The 22936-nt window shown below is 35.2% G+C and overlaps 1 protein-coding gene across 5 annotated transcripts in view; it reads left to right on the plus strand.

The window, feature by feature from the left end:
• Positions 1-22936, plus strand: part of KCNQ5 (potassium voltage-gated channel subfamily Q member 5) — a 553541-nt gene that overhangs the window by 117438 nt on the left and 413167 nt on the right. The window lies entirely within an intron of this gene.

Consider the following 22936-nt stretch of genomic DNA (forward strand, 5'->3'; position numbering starts at 1 on the left):
AGTATGATCTGCTCAAGATTTCCAGGTAGTTCATGAACTGATATCTGGTTATTTATATTCATGATTTGGCAGTGATATGTTTTTGTTACTAATATAGATTAATACTTTTCATATAATATGCAATAAAAGTTGCATCTAACCTCAGTTAAGTTTTGTTTGTTTGTTTTTGTTTTTTTAATTAAAAACTCTGCTGTTCTTAATGAGCAGGTAAGTTGAGTTTGGACACTGCAGGGACATTCAGAAACAAAGAGTAGTGGAGGTCTTTTGAGGCCATCCATGCCCTTGAGTTGGAAGTTTCCCTGAGAGTGAAATCCAGATGCAGAAATGGATATAATGTACTCAATAAAGTGCAGCTGTCTAATTTGCCCTGAACCTGTTCTGACATCTTTCAGAACTAGGGAGTGTGGGATTCTCCTTATTTTCATGTCCCCTACACTGTCACTAAAAGAAAACTGATATATTCCTGCTTTTTTGAGAAAAATATGTTTAAGGATGACATCTCTGTTTAAGGATGACACCAACCAATAACACTGTTAGCTTGAAATTGTCCAGGATAAGGGAAACCCAGTCTAGCTTCTGCACAAAATTCTTCAAAAACCTTTGATCGCTTTAATCATCTTAGATGTATCTTGATCTAAAATGCACTCTTGACTTCAGGTAATGTAGCAGCAGTCATTAAACACTTAGAAGATTTAAAGATCAAAGTATGAAATAGAAGTAGATGTTTAAGTAAATAAAAACATTAATAAATAAGTAAGCTATAGTTTTCCTCTACTGGTAATGAGTCCAAATATTAAATCTAATTAATTAAATCTTTTATAACATAAATAATGCATTAATGCATTTTATTAAATATTTTTCATGATTTTAGTCATTAAAATGTAATCTAATCATGTTAATAGAATTTTAATGGATTTATGCCAACACTACCATGCAGCTTCATAATTTGAATTTTAAAATGAACTTGTAGCAAATACAAATCTATTTTATTTTCATTTTTCATTATACAATATAATGGATAACAACAGAATGTAAGGGCATTTTTTAAAATTCAATTTATTAATGTCCTTGGTAGTCACCATAACAAAATTATGCTACAATAAATATAAGCCCTTTTAAAATCCAAATCCTGTCCTTACTATTAGGACTATGCTTATATTCACTTTATATCTACTGCAAGCTGCTTATAAAGGAAAGAATGTTGGACCTGGATTCAACTTCTGGTTTGTATTCTTATCAGGTCTGTTGACACTGAGCCTTAGCTTTCCCTTTGGTGAACTGGTGACGTTAATCTATAACCTGCCTATTTTATGGAGTAACATTAATTGAAGTGAAAATAAAGTATTGGATGTGATATGAATTTTTGTTATTGTATCTCTTATAATAGACTAAGTTTTGCTGCAGTAACAAAGGAAAACAAAGCCTCAAATCGTAGTGAATATAAGCCTAGTCCATAGGCAGAAGTTTATTTCTCCCTCAAGTTTCATGTCTATAGGAGCTTGGCTCATTGTAATCTCTGTGAAACCCAGGCTAATGGAAACTCTATGTTAGCACATGCTTCCATGATCATCAGGTCAAGGGAAAGATGTTGGCAAATCATGCACTGGCACTTAAAACTTTCTCCCAGAAATGACGCCCCTAATTCTTCTCACATTTCATTGCCCAAAGCAAGTCACGTGGACACACTTAACTTCAGAGCAAGGGGGGAGGTGCAGTTCTACCATGCACCTGGAAGGAGAGGGCAACGGGCATATCTGTGATGAGCTCTCATGATTATCACAGGTTTTTAAATGTGAAACTGTAATTTATTTATCCTGAAAGGAATTTAGTGAAGAAATTATTTTTGCCTTGCAATGGTTGGGAGGACTGTTATGTAACTTTCCACTATGAATTATAGATGTGTGCAGCCAAGATCTGAGAAGGGGAGGTGTTCTGATATGAAATAAACATCAAGATACTTTACTCACAGCATATGCACTATTATGTTCTTAATTTTAGAAACATAAGATGATAGATAGGTAGATGGATGGATGGATAGATAAATAGAGATAAAGATACAGAAATTAAATAGAAAAAATGGTAAGAAAGGCAGAGGAACACAGGCTTACTGATGAATGCTACAGCTACAGAGGGGAAGGCTTTTTGGAAAACGTGAGTTAAAGACTGGATATTGAATGATAGGAAAGACATGGATTTATGGAGAGGAAAGGATGAACTATAATACAGAGAAGTAGAATTCAGCACCGAAATTCTGATTTCCAGGCTACTCTTAATGAGCACATTTATGTTGTTTTTGATAAAATATCGGGACCTTTGAATCTAATGACTCAGCTTTTTTGTGTGTCTGTTTCTCTTGCACTGTGTCTTATTGTTTTGTCATTTAAAACTCCAGCTATGAAAGAACTTTTGGAAACCATATCCATTTCTATGTGCACAATTGCTCTTTAAAACTGAAAAGATCAATTAGGAAATTACTGGCTTCTTTATACTTCTTTTGTCACCTCTGTCTTAGTCTGTTTTCTGTTGCTGTAATAGAATGCCTGAGACTAGATCATTTATAAAGAAAAGGAATTTATTTATTACAGTCCTGGAGGCTGGGCAGTCCAAGGTTGATGGGGCGCATTTGTTGAGGGCCTTCTTGCTACTGGGGACTTTCTGCAGAGACTCAAAGTATCACAGGGCATCACATGGGCTCATGAGAGACAACCAAACTGGCTTTTAAAACAGAACCACTCTTGTGATAACTAACCCACTCCATTGATAATCCATTAATCCATTCATGAGGGCAAAGCCCTCATGACCCTATCGTCTCCCAAAGACCCCACCTCTCAATACTGCATTGTGCCCAAGTTTCCAGCATGTGAACTTTTAGGGGGCACATTCAAACCATACTAAACTGGAATCATTTAATCGCTGAATTGGGCTTTCTATTCTTAGCATTCATTACAATATCAGATCAATAAAAGATTAAATGTTTAAATTATGTGAGTGTATGTAACTTTCACACTCCTTGCAATTTCTAGGAGACAGCCCAAGTCATTCAGGATTGTCATTCGATAATCATAGCAATCAATGCAAGGATCAGTTAGGGTACTTGTAACTTTTCATTCTTTTTCCTAAATTTTGGCCTGTATTTATGGAAATAATTATGCAGCCATGCTTCCTTTAAACTCAGTTTGTATTATGGTTTGAAATTAAAGCAGTTTCTTGAGACAGAAATTAAGGTTGCTGCCGTGATGCTAGTCATAGTGAATTTTTAATCCTTCTTAAAGGAGATATTGTATTGGTTTCCATGGGGTGCTGTAACAAATTATCACAAACTGAGTGACTTAAAACAACAGAATGTGTTCTCTCACAGTTCAGGAGGACAGAAGTCTGAAGTCAAGGTGTGTCAGAAGGCCGTGTTCTCTTTGAAGGCACTAGAGAAGAATCCTTCCTGCCTCTTCCTGGCTTCTGGTGGTTCCCAGCAATCCTTGATGTCTTTTGGCTTGTAGCCACATCACTCCAATCTCTGCCTCTGTCATCACATGATTGTTTTTCCTTTAACTCCTCTGTGTCTCTGACTCCAAATTTCTCTCTACTTATAACGACACTAGTCATTGAATTTAAGGCCCACCATAAACCAATGGGACCTCATCTTAATTATATCTGTGAAGACTCTATTTCCAAAAAAGGTCACAGTCACAGGCACCAGAGGTTAGGAATTCAACACATCTTTTTAGAGGACACAATTCAACCCACAACAATGGCATTATTAAAACTTTTCTCTAACATTGATCATCTACCCCCTCCTTGACATGCCTCCCCTGAACCAGGGCCTGGTACCAAGGTCTTCCTCAACACAGCATTCAGCCAGCCTCCATCAGGCAATGGATGTTAAAAAAGACAAACACTCCTACTTGCTACCTTTCCTATTGACTGTTTTGCTCTCTCCCAGTTTCTACAACACATGACTTTGGTTCAAGAAAGGGTCTTTAAGGAATTACTTCCAGAAAGCTTTGCCAGTTGCTTAGCACCATTTCAATCTGTACACAATATGTACAAACATATTGCTGTTATTTTGATACATTGCACTAGAATGAACTCTGTATTCTATATACACACACATACACAGAGTCATAAAATATTATAAATTTTGTGTAAAGACAAAAGTAGATGCTTTAAAATATTTATTACACTGCCGTTACAGATACCTGTCGTATTTATGCTTTTCTCAAACTAGAAAGAATGAATCTAATACATGTATTACATGTTTCAAATGGTCTTAAATCCTGCTTGCCTACAGTATCAGATTCAGCAAACTGGTCTTGAGACAGCATGTATGTTTATTTGTTTGTATTGCACAGGCCAAGACCAAGAATAGTCTTCCTTTTAGAAACATTCCCAAGGAATCTAGTTCGTACCCAAGCAATAATTGTGATGTATAATTATTTTGCAAATAAACAGTAAAGTTAAAATAAATAAATAAATAAATAAAACTTTTCTCTAATTCTTTGGCATTCTGTTTGCAGGATTCTGTGGAATATTCCCCTCCTAGCACAGAAATATATGGCAGATAATAATTTAATCAAGATCATTGCCCTTGCTTCTGATTGCGTCTTTATTTAGAAGTCTGCATCATTGTTTACTTGCCCTAAGACCTGCTTCCTTGATATCAGCTCTTCTCTTTCTCATGATTTTTTCAGTGTGAGTTGTCAAATCTTTACCTTCTTTCAAAAAGCATTTGGAGGCAGTTCAGATGTACCAGAGTAGACACGCTAGTGATCAAGGGTGACTCACTGTCTCCCCCTCTGTCACGGATCTACTGACAGATACTAATGGTAGCTGTCACTGAACTAAATCTGAAGCTATGGTGAAAGAAAACAAGGTTTGCCCCATTCTTAATGAAGGTACTTAGAATTGTTTTTTCCTCTTGCTCTTCAACAACTATATTGGATATATTTAGCTAAATGCTTTTTTATAGTCTAAGCAAAATCTCAGAGTGCCATCTTTTCTTTCAAAGTAACATTAATATGATTTTAAATATAGGAATAAAGGAAGAAGTTAGAAAATTCCATTAAGGATAATAAATTGAGTCCCAACAGTACCAGACAATAAATTGAGACCCCAAAACACTCTTTTATATTATACTGCATTATTGTGTTAAACTAATATATACCACACATTATATAGTAGTTGCTGAAAGTATTGAAGCTACAGTAGTCCTCCCTTATCTATGGGGGATCCATTCCAAGACCCCCCCCGGGGGATGCCTGAAACCATAGATAGTACCAAACTATGTTTTTTTCCTATACATACATACCTATGATAAAGTTTAATTTATAAACTAGGCACAGTAAGAGATTAACAACAATAATAGTACAATAGAACAATTATAACAATAAACTGTAATAAAAGTTATGTGAATGTGGTCTCTTACTCTCTCAAAATATCTTATTGTACTGTACCTACCCTACTTCTTGTGATGATGGGAGATGATAAAATGCCTCATTTAAAGTGAGGTGAGTGGTGTAGGCGTTGTGATGTAGCATTAGGCTGCTATTGTCCTTCCAACGACACTGCAAAAGGAGGATCATTCACAAGGTCGGTGACTAACCGGTAGGTAGTGTGTCTACAGCATCAGTATGCTGGACACAAGGATGACTCACGTCCGAGGCTGGAGATAGCAGGATAATGCGAGATTTCATCACGCTACTCAGAGTGGTACACAATTTAAAACTCCTGAATTGTTTATTTCTGGAATTTTCCATGTACTATTTTCAGACCACCTTACACCGAGGGTAACCAAAACTGGGTGGAAAGTGAAACCACCAATAAGAGGGGGGTCTGCTGTACTTGATTCTAGCTGGTAGAACTGCAAACCCTTTTCATTATAGTAACAAAAGATGATACATTTACAGTGTAAACCTTGCCTAGAAGGAGACAAGGGTATGGATTTTGAAGCCTCTTAAGGATTATATTATTCTATAATTCTAATTCTCTAGTTCAGGGATTCATAACCTAAGTTCCAGAACTTGGATAGAAAAAAGTATATATCTTTATTTTCACGAACTCTAACTAATATTTGATATCTCCTTCAATTCTGAATGTAAGCCACAAACCACAGTGGTATTGGCAACAATAGAAATCATTGATTAGTTTTAAATGACACCACAGGTATTGAATATATCTCAAATGTAATTTAGACTCATCACTGCATCAAAATTATGTCAGCTACTAGACCTGCTGCTAGACCTTGTTATTTAAAGCATTAATAAAGAATTATTTTAATATTTTGATAACTTTTTCTATATAATTGCTTCGTATTGTAATGTTTTATTTTATTCATTTTAATACAATTATACCAAAAATGTTTCATAAGGCTTCGTGGAACTCCCAGTGTGGCCCATGACACAAAACCAAATGAGAACCTCTGCGCTAATTTTAGTACCTTCTGCTTCATGGTGGCAGGTTAAAAGACAATATCAGATGTTGGCATTAAATTTCTTTTTCAGTCAGCCAATTTATTAATCATCTGAATTTTTTTTTTAACAACACTATAATAGTTAACATTGGGCTAAATGACTGAAGCTACAGGATTATAAAAATAGAAGTATAGCATATAATTCCTGTCCTCAATTTAGTTACATAGCACAAAAATTGTCATTGATTTTATCATATTTTAAAATAATTACTTACATTTGTATAATGCTTTTTAAAACATTCTCAGAATGCTGTCCTACATAAGAACTCATGGGACACCATCAATAAGGTTGTTAAATTGTTGAAGCAAGATTATACCAGGTTTATAAATAAAGAAATGAGTTTGTCTTAAGCAATGAGAGATGGAGCAAGAAAATGGTCAGCTCTTTAGTTCACTGGGACTTTCATTTCACATAGCTGTTTCCTTAGAAAAATCCTACATCATAAAATCCTCAATATAGGGCTGGCTGATTAGCTCAGATGGTTAGAGCGTTGTCTTATAACACCAAGGTCAAAGGTTCGGGTACCCATACAGGCCAGCCACCAAAAAAAAACAAAACAAAACCCTCAGTCTTTTTTAGTATATAATCTATACATTTCCTTAAAGTGTAAGATGGGTTGTTAGGAACAAAGTGGGTTGATTGTGTAAGACATGGATATCTCAGAAAGGGGAAAGAGAAGGAGGGGGGATGATGGTGGGATTGGAAAAGCAGTTGTTGTCCATGAACTTTGGTGTGCTTGATGTACAATCTACTTTTGCTTATTTCAACATTTTCCTAAACGTGAGTACTCACAAAAATTAAGGAAAGAGACAGAATCGAACTGAGATAAACTCAAACTTGTTTCAATATCAGCAGGTTGGTTGTAACCTTCCTGTCAAGGAACTCTAGGTCCTTTTTACTCAAAATGTGTTTCACAGACCAACAGCTTGTTAGAACATTACTTGGCAGCCTGATATCAATGAGAATCTTGAGCCCCACCCCAGACCTACTGAATTACAATCTGCATTTTAACAAAATCCTCGACTGATGAATGAACATTAGAGAAGCACTGATGGCTTTAAATTCAGCCAAAGGAATTGAGAGATGACTGTAAATTCTTACCCCTTGCCGCTTCCATAGCTTGAGTTTCTCACTGCTGTTTCTGTTTTCATCAAGAGATAGGAGGCCCGTATTCATAAAAACGTATTTGATAATTACTTTGAAAATCTCATTAAATCAGGCAATTGTTCCTAAAGGGCTTATAAACAGATTTTCATAATAGAGAGCACAGTGTTTGAGAAAAACCAGCCTCTGTTGGTAGCATAGACTTACCAGGAGAGTTCAGTGAATTTAAGTGGTAAATGTTTAGAGGAAGCAAGAAGGCCCAAGAATTGCATTTAGGCAAATCATAAGTGCATAGTGTGCCAGGGAAAACTAATGTTTTTCCTGCACTGGCTCTGACTTGTTCACACATGAATGTATTTCATTCAGAAAAAAGTAAAGGTTCTAGAATGGCACAGTCTGGTTTTATGAGAAACAGATGTGTCATGGTTCACCCACTCCCTGACCACCTGTGGTTTGCCCATGACTCAACTTTCTCGAATAAAGGGAGTTAACTCTTGGATCCTGAACAAACTCTAAATTACATATTTATTTTCTTCATCCTCATATTTCTCTTCACTGCTCATTGCCATAAAGGAACCTTAGAATTCAGAGAAATTTGAATAAACTACAAAAGGAATTCTCAGTACTACAAAGCATTTTTATTTAAAGGCAGATTCTTGTTCTGGTATTTAGATTGAGGTTCTGTTAAAAGTTCAAACAGAATACCAATTTATCCAGCCAATTAGAAAGAGTGATTTTTGTTTTTATTTTAAAGCCACCTGGTTACGAGGTGTCTTACTGCTTATTTTTTATTTGATAGGAGTTATTCTCATTCAGAAGTGTGCTTTCAGATGCCATTGGTTAGTCACTTAATCCTCAACTACCACTGTTTATGGAATACTGTGGACAAATTAAAACGATTAATATTCTTCAAACTTTAGCTCAGGCAATACCTGTTGTTAAATCTCACTTGATCCACTTCCTCCAACCGCTCACAAGTAGCCAAAAGGAAGGATTTGAACTTCATTACATTTTATTTCTCCTACTATATTCTGCTTTCTATTCCACAGAAAACAGGCAGGGAAATGGTCCAATCATAGATAGGTGGATGGAAAAATACAAGGCACAAATAGCCCACACAGGAATACACGCCTTGAACAGTCACTGACAATATTTTTTTTTAAATTTTTTTTCTATTTATGCAATCAACTTAGGGTTGTTTTTGACATATCATTGACGTATTTGGTTTTTTTCACAGAATCTTTTTTATTTATTTCTTCAAAAGTATTATCTAATTAAAAACAAATATATAAGTTAATGCAGTCTGTCAAGAAAGTGCTTATCATTCATGGGCCAAATTATAATTACAATAACAACACTGTCAAAAGGAAAAACCTTTTAAAACCCATAATTACTTCATTGTTTATAATTTTTAATGGAAATACAAATAACGTGGGATTTAAATTCCATATAACCTTGGTCTGTATATCTCGTTATCTAAATGCTGTCCAAAATAGCACATGGCAAATTTTATGTACTTTCTGTAAGAGGGGAAACTTAAGAGACAAAGAAGCAAATAACCTGGCCATAATGTGTGTCACTGGCAATCCTTGGAAGGGAACTCTCAAGTGCATTTCTTAAAAGAGTGTTTTGTGAATTCAAATGCACTACATCTATCCAGAGTGAAAGAAAGCCCTGGAATGAATAATCTGTGAAATCTGATATGATTAGGTATTAATAATTTGGAAGTAAAGATTTACTAGAAACCGATTTCAATGTCATTTTGAGGTTTAGTTTTCAGGAAAAAAAAATCCTATCTTAAAACAATAGGTCTGAGCTGGCTGATTAGCTCAGTTTTTTAGAGCACTGTGTTCTAACACCAAGGTGGAGGGTTTGGCTCCCCGTACTGGCCAGCTGCCAAAAAAACCCAAAACAGTAGGTTGAAATGCAGAACTACTTACTACTCCGGAAAGATAAGACTCAATAAATTATCAATATACTTTGGGATTTATTAATTTTATAAACAATAAATCCGGATGATGGTAAATTTTGAGCTATGGAAAAAATTTCCAAGCTATAGAAAAGTAATGAGTTTTTTTTTTTAAGACAGTTGATTTTTCGCATGGCCACAATATGATGTTTTTAAAATTTATTTGATGAAAAAAGTCACATACTAACATTTCAGAATGTAAGTTGTTCTGTATGGCCGAATGTGGTGCTATTTAATACACTTAAAATTCTGAATTTGAAATTAAAATTCTCCGAATTAAGTAGATATATAATAAAAATGCCTGATTCAGTGGTCACTCACACTGATTTAGTACATTATAAGCAAAGCTATAATGAAGCTAAAAGACTGTAACTTGCCCAAAATAAATCCTTATACCTGATGATAATATACTTAAAAAGGACTTCTATTGTTCAACCTTTCCACTTACATCTCTTCAACATATTTTTAGTGAGTTTCAACAATTTACATCATTCAAAAAGATACATCTTTTAAGTATGCCAATTGATCAAGGATATTGTTTTGAATGTTTGCTTGGATAGAGCTGGTAGTGGGATGTGAAAAAAAATGGTTCCTACAATTAAGAAGGCTACAATTTAGCTGAAGAGAAAAACCTCTCTAGAATTAGCTTTAATACAAGAAGATTTCTCCAAAGCGGTGGTGGGGAGGGAGAAGCGTGGAGGAGGAGTAAGACATAGCATTTGAATTGGGTCTTAGGGGATAGTCAATGCTTTCAGTAGAAATGTTGAGAGGTAATTTCAGGAAAGGGTACAGTGTGAGCCAAGGCACACTGTAAGTGCAGGGTGAATTTAGGTAATGAATCATCTGGTGTGATTTCGGCTTAGAACAGAAAAAAAGTATTAGACAATATGGGTGAAAACATAGGTCAAAGCCAGATTTGAGAAGGCTTAAATGATGTGCTGTAAAATTAAGACTATTTTTTAGGTGATGGAGCACCAAAAAAAATGTGTTTCTCATCAAATCACATTCACATTGGCTATAAGAAGGAGAATTGTAAATATACATATTTAGAATATGAAATCATCAAATAGTTTGAGCCACTTGAAATTGCCATTTTTGAAAGTCAACAACAGTCAAATATGGGTTTTGAATAGTTCACCCAAATAATTGATACTAGAATCAGAAATGTGTATTTTACCATCGACTTGTTTTATGATTAGACATTCTTGAAATGTAACATAATTTAGATTGAGATAGGCATCACTGTGATTTAGTGCAAAAAGCAATGGATCAATTACAAGTTTTTGACCCCTATTATGTCCTGAGCACACAGTAAAGCACATTACATACCCTTATCCGTTTGTTATTACTACACTCATTTGAAGAATAAATGATGGTCTGAATGTTCCTTTAAATTTCCCCAAATCATCAGCAAATAAATGATGGTGTTTGTATTCAAATCTTTTGCTTTTTGTGTGTTTTAGATTAGTTTGGGGTTTTGGTTTTAGTTTTTGCTATACTCTGCTGCTTCACATTGGGGTTAAGCTGTCTCTGCAGCATGTCCAGCAATCCCCCAGTGATAAATCAAACTTTTGTTGAGCGCCTACCTTGGACAAGACACAGAATCAGATGCTGGGCGTGGAACAGTCACCAAGACAGACATTGTTCTTTTTCTTATGGAGCTTATATTTGAGCTTGGAGACAGATACAAAACTCTAATTACAGACTAATTTCTTCACTAAAATCGTGCTGCGTGCTATGAGATAAAGTGCAAGTGAGTTAAAAGGAGGAACACGGTCCCCAGGGCAGGAAGAATGGCATCAAGCCTTTAAGCGAATGCCTGAAGATGAGTAGGAGTTAACAAGTAATAGAGATGAAAAGATTTGAAGGGAAGAAAATAGTCTAGGTAAAGATTTTTGTTTTCTTTAAGTGAAAACTATATCGCAAGGCAAACAAGCTTAGAAGTAAAACTCGGGGTCTTAGAGAACATAGTTTCCCTCTGGCTCTGCCCCACCTGTTGATATGGGCACTCATCTTCAGATTATTTCTGTGAGTCTCCAGGTTGTATCGCACATGTTCACCACCACAGTGCATTGCACAAAGAGGGTCCCCACATCCATCTGAATTTCCTAAATCCTAACATGTGCACAGTTTAAACTGACAAACTGGAACAGCCAGTACATGTAAAATAGGGAACTAGACTAGATTATTGCAAAGCTCTACTTCTGTCTTAAAAACCTATAATAAAATATTTCTGTTTTGTTTTTCCATCAGCGCAAAAACATTTCTTTGTGACAAGGGCATTTGAGCTCCTGTCTTCTAGCCATTTGAAAACATACAGTAAATTATTGTTAATTATGGATGCATAACACTACTGTAGACTACTAGAGCTTATTTTTCCAATCAAGCTGTGATTTTATATTTGTTAACCAATCTCTCCCTATATCCCCCACCCCCTACCCTTTCCAGCCTCTACTAACCACAATTCCAGTCTCTTGTGTTTCTGGTTTTTTACAGGTGTTGGTGCTATAAAATTGAATATGTGGTGTAATTAGAAACAAGGCAGAGTGAGTGTGTACAGTGACAAATGAAAGGAAGTGAAGGATGGATTGGTCTAAATTCTTCTAGATTCTAGAATGATATTTCTTGAAGAGGCAGGAAAAATTGTTTACTCACTGTCAATATTTGAATGTTATTAATAAATTAGTTAAAATTTAATGCAATTTCTTACTTGCTAAGAAGACTTGATAAGAGGACCTATAAAGTCATGTAAGAAACACCACCATCAAGTATATTTTTATCACCCCCAAATTCCTCCATTCCTCTTCCCACAGTCCTAGTTTTGGGCTGTCACTGATCTGATTTCTGGTTCTGTAGTTCTGCCTTTTCCAGAATATCACATAATTGGAATCATACAGTATACAGCCTTTTGTGACTGGCTTTTTTTGACATATGTTTTTGAGATTAATCCATTTTGTTGCATGTATCATTCTTTTATTCCTTTATATTTTCAAGTTTTATACCATTTTATGGATGTACCATAATTCATTTATTCCCTTCACCAACTAATGGATATTTGGTTTTGGCGATTATGAATAAAACTGCCGTAAACATTCTCAGATAGATCATTGTGTGGGTATTTTACCTAGACAAATATGTAGGCAAGGGAATCCTTGGTTGTATGGTAAATGTATGTTTAACTTTATAAGAAAATACCACTGTTTTCCAACATGGCTGTACCATTTTCCCATTAGCAACGTATGAGAGTTTCAGCTGTTTAGCATCTAGACCAGCACTTGGTAGTCATAGCTTTTAAAATTTTAGCCATATAATGGTATTTTATTGTAGTTTAAATTTGTATTTCTCTATTACATAATGATGGTGAACATCTTTTTATGTTATTTGCCACTCATCTCTCTTCTTAAGTGATATATCTTTTTTAATATTTTACCCATTTTTTAAAAAAATTGGGTTGTTTTGCTTTTTATTACAGAATTATAAGAGATTTTTATAAATTCAGTATGGAGAGGGGTTTTTTGGAGATAAGTGTTTTGCAAATATTTTCTTCAAGTTTATGACTTGCCTTTTAACTTAAGACCTTTTAAAATTGTGTAGATTCTTCGAGATTTCCTACATAGGTCGTCATGTGGTCTGCAAATTAAAAAACAATTTTATTTACTCCTTTCTGATATGTGTAGTTTCTATTTCTCTTTTATACTTTATTGGATTGGCTGGGACCCCACTATGATGCTCAACAGGAATAGGGACAGGAGACAGTCTTTCCTGCATTCCTGGTTTTAGGTAAAAGTGTTCATTCTTTAGATATGATGTTAGATGCAGTTTTGTTTTAGGTACCCTTTTTTCAGGTCGAGAAAGTTCCTTTCTTTTCCAAGTTTGCCAAGGGTTTTTAATCACAAATGGATGCTAAAATTTGTCAAATGCTGTTTCCATATCTATTGAGATGATGGTTTTTATTATTGTAATAGTCATTTTTATTAATATGCTGAATATTGAGCCAACCTTGCATTTCTAGGATAAACTCATTTGGTCACAATGTATTATTTTTTTTCTGTATCATTGGATTTGATTTGCTGAATTTTGTTGTAATTTGAAAACATATTTTCTATCAGTGGCTCTCAATTGAAGAGAATTTTGCTCCCCAAAGGACATTTGACAACCTCTGGAAAAATATTGGTTGTCACATCTGGGGGCTGAAGGGGAGGATTTGCTCCTGGCATCTAATGGGTAGAGGCTAGGGCTATTGCTAAATTCCCTAAATTGCCCAGGAAAGCTCCCTATAACAAAGAATTATCTGGCTCCAATGTCAATAGTACCAAGTTTGAGAAACCCTACTTTTTAATACAGGACTGCAGATCTTTTAAACTTTTTCAGATTTTTTATTTTATGGCCCAGGATATGACTACGTTGGTGAATGTTCAATGTAAACATAAAAAGAAATGTTCATTCTCTTACTGTAGGGAGGAATGTTGTATATGTCAATTAGGTCAAGTTAGCTAATAGTGTCATTCCAATCTTTCATATCATTACTGAATTTTCTGTCCACTTGCTTTAGAATTACTGAGACAAGAGTGTTGAGATCTCCATCTATCACTGTGAATTTGTCACTTTTCCTTTCAGTTCTGTCAGTTTTTGCTTCATTTATTGTGAAGCTATGCTGTAAGGTACATTCTGGTTTTTATAAATTCTTAAAGAATTGACCTCCTTATCATTATGTAATGCCTCTTACTCCTAGTTATAGTTCTTGTTCTGAAATCTGTTTTCTTTGATATGAAAATAGGCACTACAGCTTTCTTTTTATTAGTTCTGTGTGGCATATTTTTTCATTCAGTTTTCGAGATCAAATAGTTCTTGTGTCCCTCTTGAAGGGCTTCCCACTCTTTGGAGTTGAGTTTACTTGGTTTCCTTGCACCTCAGCTCTCTAATGGGCTCAAGGAAAGTTGCAATTTTGTACTTCTGCTGGGTTTTGTTCATTGTTAGAGGGAGCAATGCTCTCTTGTGCCTTTCTACATCCTCTGTCGAAGTGGAACTCCTCTTTTCACCTCTTAAACAAATACAAGTGTTCACTAATTTGGGGTTTGAAGTAGCTCGTGGCATTTTGAGACTCCATTTCACATATCTTTTAAAACAGAGCCTCTATGGCCTTATGTATCTCAATCATTAATTAAGGATTATATGTCACCTGTTAGTAACTTGTGGAGTTTTTGTTTTTAGAGATTAATCATGATCCCAAAGGGTTTGTTTCTACATAAGTATTAAAACCATTTCCCAGTGATTGTGTAAGTGCTGTAAATTCCCTAGCTCAAGGTTGAGTGGTGTTTGGAAGTGATTTACCTAAATTCCTGCTTATTACATTTTACTTGTTTTAATTCTTATAAATGTTATACATAAGATTAATAGCCAACTTATGGAACATATTTTTCATTCACTGTTTATATGTACTAAAATAATTGAAATACACAAACAAGAAAAAGTAAATCTATTAAAAAACAATCATTATTTTTAATTCTTTTGAATCTGGATTTCATACATAAAACAAAATTTGAGGATTCTCTTTCAATTCTTATATATCATTAAATCTGAACTAAGGCAAGTTTCTGCATATTGAAAGCTGCCTTTTAAGTGTATAGAATGTAAATAACATTTCAAGTAATGTTGGTGCCTATGAAATAATTTCACCTTTATTTATGCTAGAATCAAATATTGTGAAGAAATTTAACCTTATACAGTATATGGATTAATATAAAAAGGAACTTGGTAGATTGTAATAGAGCATTCAAATTTGGGTTTTTCATGTAGCATGCTCATTGTTAGACCTTAAAAAAATGTGAATCAGAGCAAATCATAGCAGCAGTGAATGATAAGGCATCGTTTGCCAAGCGAGGCACCCCAGGAAAATGCTATTCACACAACATTGCCTAATCAGTGTGCATTTAAAGCATCTTTTAAGGAAAATATATACATCCTTCATGTACAAGCCTTTATTCTTTTACATTTTATAATTTTCCATCACAAAGAAATTAATAAAATTAGGAAAATAACACTTGATTTAAATCCATTTCTAAGAACAGAAGAAAATTTTTAAAGTTGATTATAAAATTACACACCATATCTATGAGCTGTTTTTAGAACTTGTGGAGTTTATTATTTGAGTCAGAGTGATTCAAGAAGTATTTGTTTGCCAGGCACAGACCGATACTTCAGTGGCTGCAGTAGCATCATCTCTACTTTCGAGTTGCTCCCAGTCTGGTAGGGAGACAGACAGAGCCATCAGTCTCAATGCTGCAAGAGGCTCACTCAGGATTCAGAATGCCCAGAGGTCTCCCAGAAAGCCAGGGAAGGCAAACACTGAGGATGGAGATCACTGGAAGAGGATGGAGCTGCAGGATGAAGATAAAAAATAGTACCCTCTTTTCATCCTCATGATAGTGTTCATGAGATGATGGCTTCAAAGCCAAGCTCTTCTTACTTTCTCTAAGAACATAGAGTTTCACGTGCAGTTCGCTTCCATCTTCCCAGCCCTCAGTTCTCCCAATCAGGATTTGCTGTTCATGAGGATGCACTTTAAAACTATGCTATTGTGGAACAATTATTTTCATTTTTATGGGTCTTTGTTTTAAAGAAATTCTCAGGATTTTAAGAAATTTTAATTAGAATATTTTAGCAATTCCTGTGAAAAGCATAACTTTTATCAAATCTGTAGCCACAAATAACTCAGGGAAAGTTCATGTTAGAATTGAAGGACGAGGTGTAATTTTTTTCCTACCTATATAAAAACTTAAATCAAAGCAGAGTTCAAGACCGTAGAGAGCTGAAGCCTGAGCTGAGAGCCATGATACAGCTAGAAGCCTTTGACACTCTAAGCTGCCAACTAGGAAAAGGGTGATAAGAGGCACACAGATGAGCAACGGAGTAGAAATGAGATTTACAGCAATTGTGATATATTTATTCAGTGCCTATAATAATCTTTGAATGTAGTCATTTATTTAGATTGTGCATTTGTGTTGCACATTTATTTACTTTTTAACTTTTTCATTAGTTTGCCATTGTAAAAAAAAAAAAAAAAATTTATGTCTATAAGAAGAAGGCATGTCAGGCTAGGCCCTGTCCAGAGTTTTTACTAACTTGGTTGACCTAAAGATACAATCAAAGGAATAAAAGTATGTTAGAAAGAAGTGGTCGTTAGCATCACCCAAAGTGGCCAGAAATGTCAACATGAATATTTATGAGAGAATCTGCTGAAACCAGGGGTTTAATAAAAGGGAAAAGGGAGTCTTTGGCTTCCAGGAACTTTTTATTGGACAAACACCTAAAAGCCAAAAGAGAGTCAAAAGTACCACGAGATGCTTCTTATTTCAGATGACCTTGGCTCTCCAGCACAGAACTACTGGGCAGCAATCGGAGTGGCATAAAACACAAAACTATAGGAGATAAATGACTTTCTCATTAAGATTCTGCTTGGGAATGTGAAGAGATAGGGTCTAAACACAAAGACTCTGATCCATAAAGTTTTGGAGCAGTAAGTCTGAGGTCAAAAGACATAAATCCGAGAAAACAAATTTTTTTCTCCAAGATTTTCAGTCTCTTTCTCACTCCAGTTATAAGCAAAAATTATTGTGGTAGAAGAATGATCAATTCAGCTGATCTTGGCTAAGGAGAACCGTATGTAAGTTCAGCTTCATTCAATACAGTCTTCCTCTTTTCACTTTTACTTAGCTCCCCAATGGAATAATGTTTATGCTGTGGAACATTTCGGAATAATTATTTCTAGTAGAGGCATTGCCCAGGTCTTACCTGTACATAAATTGAGGGCTGTTTTCTTGTGGGTAGTTAACCATACCTTCCAGTTTACCTAGTTCTGTCCCAGTTTATGCCCCTTTAATTCTCAAAATATCATGGTTTGAGGGCTGGCCAGTTAGTTCAGTTGGTTAGAGTGCAGCCTTGTAACATCGAGGTCAAGGATTCAAATCCTTGTGCTGGTCAGCTCCCCCTCCCCACCAAAAAATCATGGTTTGGATGAAAATATAAATGGTCACCCTGTTAATGAGCCACTCCTCTAGAGATGGCTCCTCCCCAGGTAAGTAAAGGAATGAAGCTTGGTGTCTGCATGCACACACACGCACTCTCCAGTCTTTTTTTTCAAATTGAAGTGCCTATGAGACTTAACAGTATGGTAAGAAAAGAAGGAAGGAAAGCAGATAAAATGTATAAGAAAGTAAATAAGACAACATTTACTAAAACTGTGAAAGGACAAGGAGGAGCACAGCTGTTACAGCACATTGTATACTGAAACACTCAGCTCTTATGCCCCCAGGATGACACAAATCTCCTCTGAGCAAATAATTTCATAAGGAGAAGAGGCCCATTTCAGATGACAAGCTTTCTCTTCAAAATGAGGGTGTGCAACTATTGGACTTTGTCTGTACTTGGTAACTTTTATTAATAAACCAAGTCCAGTAATTCCTGCTGTACCAAGAAAGGCTCTAGTTGGAAGAGCAGCATTAGCATTCCAGATTTTTGTCTAGGACAGTTTAGCAAGGTCTCCTGGGTAAAGTTTTAAGAGCAATTAGAACTAATTAAAAAGACAGGCTTGTCAGCACCTGAACAATGTGGAAAAAGAGAGCCAGTGACTTGGCTTTTGATTTTGAGCTGCACCCAAGTTAAAGCTGAATACAATTGGTTTTTCAGGAGTGTGTACGTGTGTGTGTGTGTGTGTGTATGTGTGTGTGTGTGTGTAGGGTGTGTGTAGGGTGAGAAGGTTTATAAACAGATACAGTTCAGCTTTGGAATAAAAGTGAAAGGCATTCTTAGTTGCTTTCAAATCCTCTAAAAATAGCCACATGTCTCTGCCAAAGCTAATATAGACAGGATTCCCATGGAAACCCTCTGGGCTAGAAGGGGCACGTATTATTTTTTCACCAGTTATTGGTTAAATGACTCCTACTCATTTTCTTTAATGTAGGACTGTATTTATTGTCAAAACTGATCAACCAAACCCAAAAGGCACCTGCCCATCTGGTCTACTTATCTAAAGGGGAAAAAATACTGTCTGTACTTAATAAAAAATTTTCACAAGCTTTATAGAAAAGAAGAAACATGTGCCACCTTCTTTCATATTCTGTGCTTGTGCTTTTAGTTTTCATAACTAGTTTTTAATTTCTACTTTGAGTTCGTGGTCACAAGATATTATTATATTATAACAGTCACTCTTCATTACAGTTTTTCATTTTCTGGGGTGCTTTTGCTGTATGTATTGTCAATTCTGGGGAACTAAGAAGAATTAAAGGATATAAGATGAGCCTGGAATTTGACAATGTGAAGTGAGCCCTCGGGCAGTCTCGTTTTCTTCACTTTCAGATGAAAGGTAAAATTTCAAAAAATATTGAGACAGAATGAATTAATTTGTCTCTATTTTCTTGGAAAAAAAATACTTTGGGAAAAGTATTTTAACAAAATAATTAGCTGTTATCACTGCCATTTTACAAATATGTAGATAAGAGCTTAAATACTTTTAAAGATTACAAAAAGCAAGAGTACAATAAAATTACAAAAGTATTTTCCACATAAGTTTCAATATTTAAAAATTATGACTAATGTAATGAGTAATTGACATTTTTTAAAAAATTGTAATGATGTGTGTTTTCTAAGCCACATTATAAATAATAATAATAATAAACATATGTACAGGATTCTTAATAACTAACCTACAAAATACTTTCATATAAATCAGATTTAATTATTATAAATATGACTATAAAAAGTTATAAAATAATTTTTATAATTATTTCATGATTATTAAATAATATAAATGTTCTTCATATGTCATTTTATTTCCTCATGTGGTTAACACCATTTAATCTGTAGTTATAGAAGATGTTTTTGTAGTAACTGCAATATGCATATTTTCTTGCTTAGTATTTACATCTTTAAATAATGATTGGGGTGGGGATGCAATACCCTAAAATATTTCAGCTCACCAAATATATCATGGAGTTATATTTTGGGATATCTTATCCCAAATAGGAGTAGTAGCAGCTAGAATCAAACCTTTGATAAGCAGAAGCCCCCAAGATTCCTAGATAGTATCTGGAAGTGTCTAGAGCCAGATAGAGCCAGATCCTGAAAAGGTCTGGTTTTCCTCTCCTGTCATGCTGGCGAAAGGGCATGTGCAGAGAAAGTTGTAGGTCCCACACACAAACCTGCTCATCACTAGAGCTGGGTTAGGGGCGTGTCCAGGAAACATTTTCCTTCTTCTTAGCCCCACCTGCAGGAAACATTCACTATTACCCAGAGGTGACCCCAGTAGAGGGACCCAATCAATCTGAAATATCTAATGGCATTCCACATATGAAGAATTTTTAAGATCACATTAAATGTTTGGGGAGAAATAAAGGATAGGGTATCACAATCAGGAAATAATGCTTTTGTTGCTTTTATTGTTAATTTTACAGATTTTAAATTATTGGCACACAATTTTAGGTTTGTGAGAAAGCACAGGGAGGTGAGACGGAGAGGCACCCTGTAAAAAGCATAGGACATGGAATTACTCAGGTCAGTGTTTGAAACACAGCTTTGTCACCAACTAGCAGGATAACCTTAGAATGCTTTAAAAAAAAAAAAAGTGCTTAATTTGCACCCTCCACACTTTTTGATTGAAGACAACACAGTTAATGATATGAGATCAGATCATTTATTATTTTAATCAGGCATCAGCTATCACAGTGTTCAAACAGTGCCTGGCACTGCAGGATTTTGAAAACATCAGGACCAAAAGGTGGTCTAGTAATGGCCAAAAGTGTGGTACTGTTTTAATCTATCAGAAAGCTAATTTAGAACAAAGTTGGGCAGTGTCTCAGAGGTACTGTAATAAACACAACCTATTGTCCAGATAAGAGGAGGATGACACTGTGTCATGATTAAATGAGTAAGTAATACTATGCATTGTTTGCTGCTGTTTGTATATTACATTCATCCATTTTAGTTAAATGTTCTTTTCATCTGCGAAACTGGCCCCTCATCATATCTAATTTAAACATTTGGTCTCATCTTCCCAAGATATAAAAGCAATTGGGCTAAATATAAAAGTAATAGCACTAAGTCACTTTAGTAATGGTTGTAGTAAACACACACACACACAAACCTGTACAATTATATTGATAAGCTGTTATCCAAATCTGTTTTCATATAACGATGATAAAAATTTGTTCCATAAGTGGTTTTACTTATTATTTATTATTTTAGTTTACAAAAAACAGTGAGCGGTATAATACATCACTTATTTATTATACACATAAAAATTCACTTTTATATAAAGATATATTTTCTTATTTATTTTTCTGAAAATATCCTAGTACCCTTAGCCCTGGATATGTCACTTCCACAGCACATTGAAGAGTATTAACAAACCTCACATTAATTATTTTTTAAACAGTCTTTATAGCCCCACAGGCAGGATGTGTTGGCCTTAAAGGGTTGAGTTATTATAAACACTATCTGGGTAGACATTTGAAAGAAACAGCGTGGGAATTAAAATTACAGGTTCAAGAACCTATTTTTCGTCTTTCTCCCACACGTATACTCATCTCCTGTCATATTATTTCCCAAAAGTTCACAAATTTCCAGTGTTTCTCAGTAAATCCTTCTTTTTAAATAAATGCATGAAGTGTCAGTTACAAGCCATGCCTGGTGCCCTTTATAATCTTGTGTCAAGATTCTTAAAATATAAATTTTTACAATTCTAATATTTTAATACCAAAACAAATTATGTTATCAGTGGAAAGGTGTTCATGTCAAGTCTGAGGCTTTCTATCTTAAAGCAAGTCTCCAGGTAGTGCTTTCTCTGAATTGCGTAGTGTCCTAGTTAAGGTTTGGCAGTAAGGAGAGGGAGAACCTGAAAAGGAGGAAGATACACAGAAGAACGATTTTAATGTTCCATGTTTTCCAAGTAGTCCCCTGAGGGGTAATCAGATGCTATGTGGAAAAAACAAGACGTTTGGGAAAGGAAAAAAAACCTGAATTGAATTCTGGCTTCACCATTTCCTTGTCCTGTATCCTTGGAAAGGATTAATGTCTTTTCACTTTTGTCTCCATGTCAATATGCAACACTAATGAAAACAGTTTTGAGAAGATCCAGAGCTCTCTTTTGTAAAATAACACTGTAAACTCTAAGGAAATGTGCGAGGAAGTATAAGGTCTTATAATCATTATCTTAATGATAGCTACCTAGAAGAGGGGAAAAAAAATCTAAGCCAACTCACTAGAAAGGCTGTATTTGCCATCATCATACTCAGAACACTAAGAAACTATTGTTAATTCGTGATTTTATTAATGAGAAAACAATCTGCTAGCTTAATTGGAAAATTAGACTCAACTAAAAATTGCATTCCTTTGACAAAAGCAAAAATAAAAACACACAAAGTATATGAGACTTTACCAGAATGTATTCCTCTAAACCTCTAGCTATGAATTGGTGTTCAATATGAGACAAGGTAAAAAAAATATAAACAATTTGATGTAACAAATAAATATTCAGCATCTACTATGTGCCAATTACTATGGGAAGTACTATGGATACTGTTTTGAACAAGGAAAGCATAGTCCCTGATCTCATGGTGTTTTTATTCTAGTGGGGGTGGGGGGAAGGTAGATAATCATCGGTAAATAAGAAGAATATCAGATCAAGATAAGGGCTATGCAGAGAACTAAAACAGAGTGATCAGTCAAAGTGACCAGCGGTCTACTTTCCACTGGTGGTCAGGAAAGTCCCCTCTGATGAGGTGATATTTAAGCTAACGTCTCAATGACCAGAAATAAGCCAGCCCTGTGAAGAATGGAATAAACATTCCATGAAGAGGGACCAGTTAGTATGAAAAAAGGTCCTAAGATGGGAGTGAGCTAGAGGTGCTTGAGGATTAGTATGGCTGGGATGTACTGGTCAAGGTGGGAGTGTGGACTAAGATGCTAGGAAATAGGCAGGGGGCAGCTCATATTTTCCTTCCTATACCACAAGTAGAGAGTTTGGATTGTATAACAAGCATGATGAGTTGTCACTGGGGAGTTTCAAGTAGGAGAATGACTTGATTTGATTAGCATATATAAAACATAATGCTGTCTTCTCTATGGAGATTAGATTGTAAGAGGCAAGAGCAGAGACTGGAAGACCTGTTAGGACATTATAGAATTGTTAGGCAAGGTATTATAGTGGCTTGAACTAAGATGGTAGTAATGAAGACTTTCACATCTGTGGTGGGAAGATGGTTAAGAAAAACTAGAGACTGACTGTTAAAAGGCACAGGGTTTCTTTCGGGAGTGATGAAAATGTTCTAAAATGGATTGTAGCGATGCTCGCACAACTCTGAATATACTAACAACCATTAAATTGTACACTTGAAAGGGGCGAATT

This window comes from Cynocephalus volans, chromosome 5 (assembly GCF_027409185.1).
Source record: "Cynocephalus volans isolate mCynVol1 chromosome 5, mCynVol1.pri, whole genome shotgun sequence".
In the NCBI taxonomy this organism is placed as follows: Eukaryota; Metazoa; Chordata; class Mammalia; order Dermoptera; family Cynocephalidae; genus Cynocephalus; species Cynocephalus volans.